Source organism: Aulostomus chinensis, chromosome 4 (assembly GCF_037954235.1).
Source record: "Aulostomus chinensis isolate RoL2024-O1b breed Wild chromosome 4, RoL_Achi_v1.0, whole genome shotgun sequence".
In the NCBI taxonomy this organism is placed as follows: Eukaryota; Metazoa; Chordata; class Actinopteri; order Syngnathiformes; family Aulostomidae; genus Aulostomus; species Aulostomus chinensis.
Window position 1 is genome coordinate 28,717,951 of NC_141323.1, and position 14,792 is coordinate 28,732,742.

At 44.9% G+C, this 14,792-nt stretch overlaps 1 non-coding gene across 1 annotated transcript; it reads right to left on the minus strand.

Annotated features, from left to right (window-relative positions):
• Positions 1–11,400: 11,400 nt before the first annotated feature.
• trnae-uuc (transfer RNA glutamic acid (anticodon UUC)) lies at positions 11,401–11,472 on the minus strand. Its single transcript has one exon. It is a non-coding gene; the product is annotated as a tRNA-Glu (tRNA).
• Positions 11,473–14,792: the final 3,320 nt, after the last annotated feature.

Consider the following 14,792-nt stretch of genomic DNA (forward strand, 5'->3'; position numbering starts at 1 on the left):
CCACGCTTAAGGAATACACCTACTACTCACCAGTGCACCACTCCTCCTCTCGTTTGGACCACTTTTTAATTAGCAACTCAATTGTGAAGGATGTCTTTGACACCAAGATTCACCCCATTGTCATTAGCGACCACGCACCAGTCACTCTGACACTCACAAAAAAAACTAGAACACCGCTTTCTAAACAATGGAGATTTAATACATCATTGCTCAAGGACCCCAATTTTATTAAATTCTTTAAGGAGGAATGGACAATATTCTGTGAGATAAATGACCAGCCTGATGTCTCAGCTTGTGTGCTATGGCAGGCGGCAAAAGCAGTCATGCGGGGCAAAATAATATCTTACTCTTCATATCAGAAAAAACAGGAGAAAGCTCTCGAAACAGAATTAAATGAAAAAATTAAAGCCTTGGAGACAACTTATGCCGCCTCCGAGGAGGAACACCTACTGAGAGAATTAAGGGAATTAAAACTAAATAATTTACTCGACATCAAAACACAATTTCAGCTGCAGAGACTACGCTTGGAGAACTTTGAACATAACAATAAATCCAGCAGATTTTTAGCGAACCAACTAAAACGGAACAAAGAAAGAGCAACAACATCCTCCATTAAGGACTCCAATGGGGAAACAACGTGTGACCCAGAAGAAATCAATTACATTTTTAGGGAATTCTATAAAAAACTTTACTCACCTGAGATTAACCCATCCAAATCTTGCATTGAAAACTTTCTAAGCACAATTGACTTGCCAAAATTAAATCAAGACCAAATAATGGCTCTGGAGTCACCTATTTCTATCGAGGAACTTCAAGAAGCCCTTAAACATATGCCAAACAAGAAAGCCCCGGGACCAGATGGCTTTCCTGCAGAATTCTACAAAGAGTTCTGGCCTGAGCTTGCACCAATATTTTACAAAATGTTCACTGAAATACAGGAAACCTCGACCATGCCACCCAACATGAACCGTGCGATTATTAGCCTTCTCCTTAAACCGGACAAAGACCCAGCACTTCCATCAAGCTATCGTCCAATATCACTTATAAATGCAGATATTAAAGTCATCAGCAAGGCGCTCGCTAGAAGGCTTGAAAAAGTAACACCTCACATAATACATCCTGACCAGACCGGGTTTATTAAAGGACGGCACTCTACCAACAACACACGTAGACTTATCAACCTGATAGACTACTGTAAGAATCAGAGCAAGGATGCCATAATTGTCTCCCTAGATGCAGAAAAAGCATTGGACAGGGTAAATTGGAACTTTCTCCTCACCACATTACAAAAGTTTGGGTTTGGAGATAACTTTGTGAACTGGATCAAAATATTTTACCGCGCTGCCAGTGCTTGTGTCAGAACAAATGATCAAACTTCTCCAAGCTTCTCTCTCCAAAGAGGAACCAGACAGGGTTGTCCACTTTCCCCTTCCCTTTTTGCTATATTCATAGAGCCACTCGCAGCTGCAGTCCGGCAAAACAACAACATCAAGGGAATTGACACTACAAATGTGATCCATAAGATAAGCCTTTATGCTGATGATGTATTACTTTTCCTACGGAATGCACAATCATCTCTCCCTGAAACGATAGCACTCATTGACAAATTCTCAACCATTTCTGACTACTCTATTAATTGGAGCAAGTCAACTGTTCTTCCCATCAACTCAGGTTTCCAGAGTACGCTCGCCGTACCACTACGGCCAGGAAACATTAAATACCTGGGCATCAACATCTCTGCCAAATTGTCTGACTTGACACGGCTAAATCATACCGCCCTAATCAAAGAAATAGAGGACGACCTCACCCGGTGGCGCACACTACCCATATCACTTATGGGAAGAAGAGCAACAGTAAAAATGATGATCTTGCCAAAAATCAACAATGTTTTCTCGATGGTTCCGACCCAACCTCCCCGGACTTGGTTCAAAACACTCGACTCTAACATCTCCAAATTTCTCTGGAAAGCTAAGCCACCACGTATAAGCTTAAAGACTTTACAAAAGAGTAAAGACTATGGTGGCTTGGAACTACCAAATTTTTATAATTACTACTTGGCCAATAGATTGCAATACATACTAAAATGGTTAAAGCCAAACTCATTAGACCAAGCATGGCGCGATATTGAACAAACATTCTGCAAAGAAATCCAAATATCTGATCTCCCTTTTATCAGCCCTGTTATCAAGCATCACAGCTGCTTTAAGTACATTAGCATCAGCAACACCCTCATAGCCTGGTGGGAATTTCTCAAAAGCAATGGGCTCTTGAACACCCCTTGCAGGCTCACGCCTATCTGGAACAATCCTGACATCCTGCAAAATAAAAAAACAATACATTTTGCTGCATGGGCCAATAAAGGGATTAAAAATCTAGAGCATATCTTCCAAGACAAAGAATTCATAGAATTTAACCAAATTACAGCAAATTATGGTATCAACAAAAACAAATTTCTGGAATATCTTCAGCTCAAATCTATAATACAGGCACAGTTTGACCTTACCCAGTTAGACTTAGAGCTTCCACCTAGAATAACAGATTTTTTACAAATTTCACCCCCTAAGCTACTGTCTAAAATTAACTCAACAGTTTCAACAACAGAACTTATAATCTCTATTCCTTCATCCAAATGGGAGAAAGATCTGTCGATCAACCCACACCCTAACTTTTGGATAGAAATCTGCTCCAACACATTTAGAATGATTCGCAGTGGTAACCTACAATTAATAAATTACAAGGTTCTCCACAGAACACACTACACAGGACAAAGGATGTTCCAGATGGGCCTCACACAAACAAACATTTGTCCATATTGTGCGACTGGCTCACCGGACTGCTATCTGCATGCTATATGGCTTTGTACACCTGTTAACAATTTTTGGCAGAGGGTTTGTAAAGACCTATCACGGTGGTTAGGGTACCCCATCCCCATCTCCCCCTCACTTTGTCTGCTAGGTGACCTCACTAATGTTTATATGGAAGTAAACAAATCCTGCATGCTTCTCACTGCTCTAAGCATCGCAAAGAAGGCCATCCTGATGAATTGGAAATCCAAGAAAAACCTAAGCATTACTCAATATAGAAACCTTTTATTAGACCACATTTCCATGGAGAGAATGTCTGCTTGGGAGGAAAGTCGATCATCAGAGTTCGAACAAATCTGGTCCCCGATAATTAAATCCATCACATAGTTTTGATTAGGGGGGGCTGGGCTTCGTGGCTCTGGCCCCGGGGCGGGTGGCTATGGACGCTGGCTGCCTTGGGTGTCCGGTGGCTCGCTGTGCTGGTGGGCCTGGGGTTACTGCCTTCTGGGGCAGCTTTGGGTCTCGCCTGTTGAGGGACGACGTGGGGGGCGTGGGGGCGGCTTCCCCTATCATGGCGGCACCCTATGGGATTGGGGGTTGGGGGTCCTTGGGCTGGGTCGGGGCCTCCACCCGGCATGGGGGGGTCGGGGGCCATGTGCTCTGCTGTCGGGGATTCGCGCCGGTCCCCCAGTGGGGTCCTGCGGTGGGGGGCTGTGGTCGCCCAGTCCCCGGGCCCCGGCGGGGCGTGCTGGGGCCTGCCGTGGCGGCTGGGGCATATTTGCCCCCGGACGATGGGAGGAGGGTGGGGAAGGAAGGTTAAGTGGGGTTAGAGAGGGATGAGGGTAAGGGGGAGGGGGGTCGGGAGGCAGGGAGGGAGGTAGGGGCTGGAGAGTGAGGTAGAGGTGGACTGCTTGGCGCCTGGGACTTGCTGACCTGGGGCCCTGCCGCTCCCCCGGGGGGGTCGCACCCACATTTGGGAGGGGTTTGCTAGCCTCGGCCCGCCCTCGGGCGGGCTGGGCCCTGGCGCGGTGTCCTGGACTGCCGCCACTCCGGACAAAGGGAGGATGCTAGGGGACGTCTGAGGATGGGGGCTGACCTCCTTGATGCTGATCGAACTGGGGGCCCTGACCACGGGCTGCTGGCTGGGGGTTCCGCTGTGCACTGGGGGCCTGGGCCCTCCCTGCCCTCTGACTGCACGGTGGTGGGCCCTCTGCCCGGATCTCCGGACAGTGCCCCTTGGTGCTCCAATCTGACCTCTGGACCAGGGAGGCTAGACTCCCTGTCGGCTGGTTGCAGGGGTGACGGGGTGGTCAGCGGGGCCAGTCTGGAAGCTGACCCCCTGTAGGTCTGGCCCATTCCTCAGCCCCTCTCCTTGCCTCTCTGTCCCATCACATCACATCTTATGTATCACTAGGCCTTGAGGGGCTGGACCCCCCAATTTTAATCACATCGTAGACATTTAGGGCTTGGGGGAGTGCATGAGGATGTACTGGGAGACTCTGCCGTCTGCAACCGGCGGGGCTCCCATGCCCTGGGTGCCTCCGCCAATTTTAACCACATTCTAATCATCCACATCATCACATCTACATTCCCATGCACAACACGCACCCTGCACCATGTTGGGATGGGGGGGCAGCTGGGGCAGGGAGTGGGTCCAGTGCTGCCTCCTTTGCTAACTGCACCATTGCGGGCCTGGGGGCCTGGCCGGGGCTCTTCGGGGGGTGGGGGGGTCCTCTTCCCGGCATGGTGGTTGGGCTGGGGTTGGTCATGGGCCCTGCTGCTGTACGGTGGATTGCTCGCTGGCAGTTTCACTAAGTCTGAGGTGCCCTGGACCGTATCAGCATCTATGGTGTTCTCAGCCCCTGTATGGAGGAAGATGAGAGTATGATTGTTTTGTCCGGGGGTGGCGGTCCTGGGCGTGCGTGCCTTCGGCTCACCCCGGCGGGTGGGCTGGACCTTTCCGGGGAGTGGGGGGTCCCGGCTGGCTGGCTGGTGGTGCCCTATAGCCTGAAACCCTCCTGCTCTGGGGGGAGGGGGAGAACAGGGGATGAGTAGAGGGGATGGGGATCGAGGGTTGTGGGGGGGATAGCTCTGTTCGGGGGCGGTGGGCCTGGTCGTTGTGGTGGGCTGTGGCTGCCCCGCCTGGGTGTGGGGTGTGGGTGGGTGTCGGCCTCGCCGCTGGCGGACCCCTTGGGGGGCTCTGGTCGGGTCTTGGGCTGGGGGGCCCTGTGCCCCTGGGCTCTGCTCATGCTGTGGGGGGGGGGGAGTGCCCGGCGGGACCGAGGTCATCTCTGCCCCGTCTCTCTGTGGGTTGCTTCCGGGTGGGGGTTGCTGCTCCTATGCTTTCCTATGGGTCCTGGCATGGGTTGGGCCTGTGGCTGTTTCCTGGGGGAGGGGTGGCCTGGGGCTCCCCGTGTCCTGGGGATTTCGGGGTGCTCTAGTGACCTGGTCCTGACCTACCTGCCATCCTGGACTGGGGGTGCGATGTCCTGGCCCCCCACATCAGCTACAGCCAGCTACGCACAGCATCCAAGATAAACCGTAGCACATACACATACACGTACACACGCGTATACACACATACACGCATGGAGCGCACAGCTGACCCATAAACACACACTCAGACATTTATCTTAAAATTATATTAAACCAAATGGTAAGCCTGCACCGGAAATTCTGCAACCATTGTTTTTTGTTTTTTTTCTCTTTCTTTTTCTTTTGTTGTTGTTACTTTTTCTTTGTTTGTTTATTTGTTTTTTATTTGTTTTTTGTCTTTGTTTGTTTTTGTGTTTTTGTTGTTGTTGTTTTCTGCTATTGCTGTTGTTGTTTTTTTGTCTCCCCCCCTCCCCCTTGTCTTCGCTGTCCTGTCCCTGTTCTCTCTTCCTGTCCACTCCTGAGCCTCAGTCCAGTAGCTTCATCAATGAACCAACACCATTCCTAATAAAATTAAACATAAATGGCGACAGGAGGAGTTTATCAGATTCCTCCTATGCAGAATAAAACTGCTTCAGTACAACAAGGCACCAGGAACACTGATGCTGCTTGCCTCAGCTACTGAACAGGACAGGTGAAAAAAAAAAAAATTATTAATACTCCAACTCAATCAATATTTTGTTCTATTTTATTATTAATAATATTATTATTTCAGACATTATAACTATGTTCTGGTCTCTTTCTCCTCGTCCACTTGCTTGTTTATATATTTTTTGACAGTAGAAATGCTACAAAATCCTGTATGATGAATCACTACAAGTGGAGGAGGAAAAAATATGAACAGCAAACCAGAGATGAACAATTTATCCTCATTCACCATTATTATTACCAAACACAAGTTATTAATGAAATGTGACACTTCTCTCTCCTTATTATAATTATTATTATTATCATTATTATTATTATCACTGTTTTTGTGGCATCACTGTTTTCTGGTTCTCATCACTACTCTTGCTATTATTGTTCTGGCATTAACAATGTTGTTAATGATGACATCACCTTTATATTAATATCACAACTATGGTTAATGTTTTTCTTATTATGGTGATAGTCATTAATTACATATTTCCACTCTTTGTCTCCTATGTGTTTGTTTATTCTTTGCTTTACAAAATTATTGTGGAATTATATTTTATTGATATTTCTGTATGATAGAAACCAGAGGTTCTCAATTACAAATGTTAAAAGGCCTTAAAGTAGGATTTATTTCTCTACCCATTCATTTATTCTATTTCTTTTTACAATGATCTTCTTCAGATGTCATTCATCAGCCTACCATGATAGATATTCATCATTCATTATTAATATGATTGAGATACAAAGATAATGAACACAACACACACACCATCAATTTACACACAACACTGACACAATATTAGTCTCTCATTATTAATGAATTATTGATATGTTAAAATTATTTTTAGTTTCTTTTTCCCCCCAGATAATTCTTTTAATTTTAGCATTTCAATTCATGAATTAATCTTGTTCATTGTTTCCTCCAATTTCCTGCCTCTCCCTTTCCAGTTTGTCCAGTCCTCTTTAAAGAGAAAACACACAAAATGACTTTCAACTGTCCGATTGCTCAACTACTTGAATAAATGAATAATAAATAAATGAGACAAATATGTCATGAGCAGACGCCCTGACATTGGGTCTGGGGGTTGAACTGGGAGGAGATGGAATAGCGGCTGGTGGCTTCCATCAGCAGCTTCCTCCTTTCGTTTGGTTCCACACCCGACGCTGCTAACTAGTGGCTAGCCAGCCTCAGCTGTGAGCCTCTGCTGCTGATGCTGACTGGACAGGTTCCCCCCTCCTCCTTCTCTCTTTGGGACACTCATACATACACACACACACACTCACACACACACACACACACACACACACACACACACACACATACACACACACACACACACACGTTATCACTTTGTATCGTTTGGTTAGATTGAACCGTTATACCAACGTGTTGCTGATTGATTGATGCATTGTGTTTAATAAACATTTTTAATCATAAGAGAGAAGTCGCAGTGTCTTTTGTGTCCAAAACTGTGGTCACGTGTCTCAGTGATAGGCAGCGCTCTGATCTCACCCTTCTAAGATCAGAGTTGTCCCTGTTTAGTTGATATTACAGAATATTGACTGTTTAGTGGATAAACTCTGTTTGAGACTGACAATTTTTCCAAATTTGGTCAACATTTTAGTTTCCCTGAACTCATCAGGGTGGTGCCCCGATTGATTAATATTCAATATTAATTAGTATTTCATTCAATAATCAAAAATTATATTCATAATTATTGACAATTATAATTTTGACCAAATCGCTCCTCAATGCACAACATTGGCAATAAAGTCTTTTCTGGTTCTGACCCCCCCTCCCCAAACACACACACACACACACACACACACACACACACACACACACACAAACACACACACACACACACACAATTTCTGTAAATGTGGCTTCAGTGTCTTTGATTCTAGTTTCTTATTTCATGGTTCAGTTGTTGACACTCTGTCTTTTTTCAGCGTTCCTGTTATCTTGTCTCTCCTGCTTCATGTAAATTAAAAGAATATTTTTCAAGTTGATCTGAAACTAAGCTGAGACTAGTTAGACTGTGGAGGACCGACACTCTCTGGGTTTAGCAGCAGCTCAGCCACCTCATGTGATTGAACTACTGTGTTTGTACCAGCACACTACAACTGGAGAACAGTACATTTATTTGACTTCTTGACATACGGAACACAGAACATCAGAGCAGTTGAGGGCCGACTGGAGCAAACAGTGAGGGAGTCAATCCAGAAATGCAGCTGCTGCCTCCAGGACGTGAGCCAGTTGATTTGAGCCGTTTCAAACACACGTCTATCTGAACCATGCAGATCAACAACACCTCCAACAGGAAGCCTACCTGAGCTCCTCAGCACCAGCAGCACCAGCAGCACCAGCAGCACCCTGCCATCCATGTCCAGTGTCAAGCTCCTCCGATCGTCTGCTACTAGTTTCTTCACTCTTATTTCCTCATCAGGACTCTTAAGTGCAGCTTTTCATGTCCGTGTCAACAGCTCCTGATGTGCTGAAGTGATACAAAGATAAAGCTGAGGGTCGGACACGTCATCCACATCAGAGTTGCGACACTCATGATCTTCTGATCAGATGAGCAGTTTCCTCTCCTTCACTGCTGCAGACGCATCAGATTGTCAGCATCACATCTCCTGTTTCCTGATATAAAACGACACCTACTTCATAAAACAAGCCTGACCAACTTAACACATTTCATGTCAACTGCATTTAACAACACAGAGATGTTTTGTTGAATCCTACTAGAGGCGAATCTCATCCATGATTCTCCAGACATTTTTTAGGACCTCTGACAGTTTCAGCATCTGAGGAGGCAGACGACAGCGTGTCTGAAACAGAGGGTTTCAAAGTGAAGTCCTCAGATAAATTAGCTGAGTTTCACTGGACTGCTAACGAAGGTCAGAGGAGAGAGAGAGAGAATAAAGATAGATGGATAGATCGAACAAGCAGTGTACATAAGAATTAAATTTCATTCCAGAGGCAAAAACACAACACTGCACAACAAAACAGTGAACCCTCCTGAGCTCAGGATGAAAGCAAGCTTTTCCCAGGCATTTCATAAAAGTAAAATCTGACAAAATCTCTGATCTGACTTTTAAATCCATTTATCAAAATGACACTTTTACTGACTTCAGGTGATTTCCTTGCTGTCGTTACTTCTCATTTTTAGGGAGTTTCTTGATCGTCACTCAGGACTTCATCCCCCATGTTTGTGAAGGAAACAGGAAAAAAAGACTGAAAACTGACACACATTCCTGGAATATTAATAACAAACCTGCCAGAGGAATCATGAATAGAACAGACAGGAAAAAAGTTAATTCACTTTAATGATAGTTTTGAGTGTAAACTCACTGATCCTGGATCAGATTTGAGTTTAAAGGATAAAAGCAACTGGACTTGCTTGAATGTCTTGAAGAGGCTTCATCATCCAGGTACTTCTTATCTTGTAGTAACTGCAGTACTTCAACCTTGAACTTGGTCATGTTCACACATTGTCATCACATATTTCAAAGCAGGGAAACTGAACTGGTGATTTCAGGCCTGTTAAAAGAACCCTGCAAGTGAATGTGTTGGTCAGACCAGCAGATTGAGGGCCAAGTGTTTCCATGTATTTCTGTGTGAGAAGCAGCGTTGCACCACAGGCTTGTATTTTTGTGTCAAATCTACAAATCTTTGTTCAGTCGTACAAGCAGGAGGAAGGGGAGGACATTGGGTGAAAGTGAGAGTCAGAGGCTGATAGAGAGGAGGGGGGAGGCCGGTGGAGACAAACCACAATCATGAGACGTTTATCAGCACAGACGTGCAGCATTTAGAGAGACGACCTGATAGAAACCTGTTTTTGCTCTTAACTTGCTTTTGCTGGTCTACAATGTTGGAGAGAAGAGAGAGAAATTCACAACACTGGACCGGGCTGATACCAGCGGAACCAGAGCTCCGCTCCTCCAACCTAAAATTAACTTGAGGTCACTCGGTGCATTTTGCTGCTTCCTAACTTGATCTTTTGAAACACATCAGCTTCATTGGGAGAGTGAACAAGAAATGAAATGGTCTCCCTACAAGAGTCACCTTCAAGCTGCTGAGGCAACATGGCTGCTGATCTCTGGTCCTTTTGCTTGAAGCACTGTTGCTTCCTTGACCGGATACAATAACCCAGTACAAACACTAAGTAAGTGCATTGAACAAATCAACCATTGGATGTGCCAGAATTTTCTTCAGCTGAACAAAGATAAAACTGAAGTAATTGTTTTTGGAGTTGAAGAAGAGCGATTAAAAGTCAGAGCTCAGCTTCAATCAGTAATGTTAAAAGCACAAACCAAACCAGAAATCTTGGTGTAGTCATGGACGCAGACCTGAATCTTAACAGCCACATAAAGACAATTACAAAGTCAGCCTACTATCACCTGAAGAACATATCAAGGGTTAAAGGACTGATGTCCCAACAGGATTTGAAAAAAGCTTGTCCATGCGTTTATCTTCAATAAACTCGACTCCTGTAAAAGTGTCTTCACAGGTCTCCCTAAAAAATCCATCAGACAGCTCCAACTGACTCAGAATGCTGCTGCTCGAGTCCACACGAAGACCAGGAAAGTAGATCATATCACTCCAGTTCTCAGGTCTTTACACTGGCTTCCTGTCTGCCAAAGAATTGATTTTAAAAGACTACTGCTGGTTTATAAAGCACTGAATGGTTTAGGACCAAAATTCATTTCTGATCTTCTGGTACGTTTTGAACCATCCAGACCTCTCAGGTCGTCAGGAACAGGTCTGCTTTCTGTCCCCAGAGTCAGAACCAAACGCGGAGAAGCAGCATTTAGTTTCTACGCTCCACATATCTGGAACAAACTCCCAGAAAACTGTAGGTCTGCTGAAACTCTCAGTTCTTTTCAATCACAGCTAAAAACCCATATGTTTACCGTGGCCTATTATTAAATCAAACTTGAGGCCTCTGATCAGTATCTCACACTGCACTGTAACTTCTATCTGCCTGTTTAGCTTCTATCTCTAACTTTACTTAAGCTGCAATGTAACTCTTCTAATTGTGTTGAATGTCTTTCTCTGTCTTTACTTTCTCTAATTATGTTGAATGTCTTTTTATGTTTGTTTTATGTAAAGCACGTTGAATTGTCCTGTTGCTGAAATGTGCTGTACAAACAAACTTGCCTTGCCTTGCCTTGCCTCACTGTTCTGTGTTTGTTCTGCTCAGTGGAGGAAGGAACGAAGGACTGGAGCTCTAAGTTTTTCTGTTCCTACATCAGTGAACACACTTTCTGTGCTGAGAAGGAACCAAAGCTACTAAGGAGGATTACAGAGTTTGTCCTTGCAGGAGTCAGTGACTTAATTGTGTCTAACAAAGGGTTGAATCTGAATGTGACAGTTCCCCTTCAACTTGGGGCCATGGCAGAGTGAACCAAGAACACTGGCAATGGGGGTGAGAGTGGAGCCAACGATGGATTCACAGTTCATCACCTCCACCATAATGTGGACCACCTTTCCTGTATCCAGTTTCAACCTCTAAAGAACTCATTCCCTGACCGGGAATCAAACCCGGGCCGCGGCGGTGAAAGCGCCAAATCCTAGCCACTAGACTATCAGGGACCACACAGAGCTCTCCAACAACAGAGATGATACACAATGACTGTGGTCTCAGTTGAGCTGAGCCACTCAGACACAGTCACCCATTCAAGCTGGGCCTGATACCACACTTCAGTACAGACAGAGAGAAAGAAGACACACGGGATCCTTTGAAGAAAATGCAATAAAGACAGGAAGCCCCCATCACATCGTCAGTGTTTCAGTGACTGGCATTGTGAAGAGACTGAGACAAAGTCACGTTATGAATGGAGGGCTGAGTTGGAGCAGAGAGGGGGCAAGATCCTGGGGGTGGACTGTCTTTGGGAAGCTGAGGTGTCTGGTGGTCTTGGTGGACCCTCTGTAGCTCAACTGAGACCACCAGAGTCAGTGTGACTGTAAGCCTTCAAAGCCAGCATGAAGGAGCTGGTTTTATCTTTGAAGGGGAAATCACACACACAGCTACTCTCAGTTCCCAAATGTGTGTGTCCTCACTCCTCCGTCCTCCTGCTGCCCTCAGAATACAGACACAATTCAACCTGGTAGGTCTGGTGCATAGAAGTGCTCCTGAAAAGATTTGTGTCAGCCCACAGCTGGCTGTTCTTACCTGGAACCTCAAGATGAAACTGCTTCCACAGATTGGAAATGAATCTGATGTTGACTTTTGGACAAATCACCTGTTCATCAGTTCAACCATCACTTCCATCCATTTTCTACTTCTTATCTTATGATAGAAAGGAGTCTATCTGCTGTGTGACGGAGGCAGTTACTGTGAGCTGCTGCATGTCTCAGCTGTGTGTGTGTGTGTGTGTGTGTGTGTGTGTGTGTGTGTGTGTGTGTGTGTGTCAGTGACGTGCGGTCAGGGGAGGCAAGTGAGGCTTTGGAAAGATACTACAAAATTTTATATACATGATTATATACACTACTTTTTCAATTAGAATGTGGATCAGATCAGCTGATTTCAGTGTGAAGTCCATCCCTCCATCCACTTTCTATTCTTATCCTTTAAGGGTCACGGGGGGGGGGGCGATCCCAGGTGACATTGGACAAGAGGCAGGGTTCACCCTGGACAGGTCACCAGTCCATCAGGAGAAATGAGGTGGTCGGTATCATGCAACCTAAACTAAAACATTAGTCAGATCAAATTCAGGTTAAAGCAAGAGTCTCCAGATCAAAGTCAGAATTCCTGATGATGTCATCAGGACTTTGACAGTACCTAGAATTCTGTCTTTGATCTCAGGAGGATATGAAAGAAACACAATTGAGGAAAGTATAAGAGAGCACATTCAGCTTCATTAGAAACACTTGAACTGTTGAACAGTAGAATTTGTTTGAAACAGTTTACAACACTTAGTGACACGATTGAAGAGGGAAGATTTTTCTACTTTAAATTTAATTCTAACTTCAAAGTCAAGTCAAGTCAAGTCAATTTTATTTATAAATGCCAAATCACAACAGAAGTTATCACATGACACTTTACAAGTTTATCTACTGAGATCGGTACCCTGGAAGGTATCACCTTGGCCCCCAGCACGACCCGAAGGAACCTTGGAGTTCTCTTTGATGAGGATCTGTCCTTTAATGCCCACATTAAGCAAATTTCTAGGACTGCTTTCTTTCATTTGTGAAACATTGCTGAGATCAGACACATCCTGTCTCAAAAAGATGCAGAAAAACTAGTCCATGCCTTTGTCTGCCTTTTGCCTTGCCTTTGAGAATTCAAAATTCTCCTTCTAACATACAAAGTCCTCAACAGTCAGGCTCCTTCATACCTGACAGAGCTCCTAGTCCCCTATTATTCAGCTAGAACCCTTCGCTCCCAGGATGCAGGGTTACTGGTGGTTCCTAGAGTTCTAAAAGTACACTGGGAGCCAGAGCCTTCAGCTATCAGGCTCCCCTCCTGTGGAACCGTCTCCCAGTTTCGGTCCAGGATGCAGACACCCTCTCGACCTATAAGAACAGACTAAAGACCTTCCTTTTTGATCAGGCTTATAGTTAGGCTGCTTAGGCTGGCCCTTAGATATGCTGCTATAGGCTTAGGCTGCTGGGGGATCTCCCATGGTGCACTGGGCTTCTCTCTCCTCCTCTCTGTCCTCCTGTATGTGTCATACATAAATCATACTCATACGTATTACGAACTCGTCTCCTTTTCCGGAGCCTGAGTTTATTGACTGATTGACTGAAAACGAGCAAACATAATAGGGTCTTCGCCTGAAGTACCTTCAGGCTCAGGCCCTAACAAATCATGTCAGAGATGTGTTCTAACACCCCTCAGTAATGGTCAGGAAACACAACAACCTTTTGTTTATTTCTATGATTTTCTTGAGGTTCATTTTACCATTTTTTAAACTGAAATCGAGGGTTTACTGACTAAAAAAAGGTCCAGAGGCCCACAACAAAATATTCAAATCAATATTTCCATGGATAAGGAAGCCTAACAAGGAAACCAAGAGATGGGAAACAACTTGGATGATAGAAAATTGTTTTTAGTTTATTTTACAGCTGATTGAAGACGTGGGTCAAAACTGACCTGTTCACATAAGAGATGGGAACAGAAAGCTAACACAAGAGGAAGGTTGAAGCTATGAAAAAGAAGTTTGATAAAAATCTTGAACTGACAGTAGAAATATCCTTTTGTATGTTTACCTTTGTTGACAGAAGTCACTTTAGCTTGGCAGTGAAAAGAATCTCTGCTAGCTTGACAAATAAGTGGCACAAACTGGGTTCAAGCTGGACTTTGGACACTGGTATCTGCAACAACTCCCATCAACTCCTAATCTAGCATCTCTGCTGTGCTCAAACTATTTTACAGAACATTTGACAGACCTGTGGAGCAGTGAGGACAGACATGAGTTGATCCACATGATCCACTGAAGCGCCATTTTACCCTGCCACTGAGGACACCAACATGAGCTGGAGTTGGGACTCTTGAACTGAACCTGGTATCACAGCGACACCTACTGCTGCTAAATGGAACAGCAACATTGAACCCAAGTACAGGATTGAAGGGAGACTGATGGTCGCTGTTTGGGTTTTTGAAGAACAAGGAGGGCGTTGGTTCAAGCTGGATTCTCAGAGACTATTTCCCCAACCTCTACATTGGCATCTACACTGTCATCCAGTCAGGTGACTGAAGTCATCCAGTCATGTGACTGAAGTCATCCATTCATGTCAGTGATGTCACTTGGCAGGACTGTCATTGCCGTCACATTCTAGAAAAGAACCCAGACTCCACATTTACTCCTGTCTATTATTGTGTACCACCCTCCTGGTCCTTACTCTGAATTCTCAGAGTTTATATCCAGTTCAGTTCTCAAAACAGATTCAGTCATGAGTGTAGATAAATT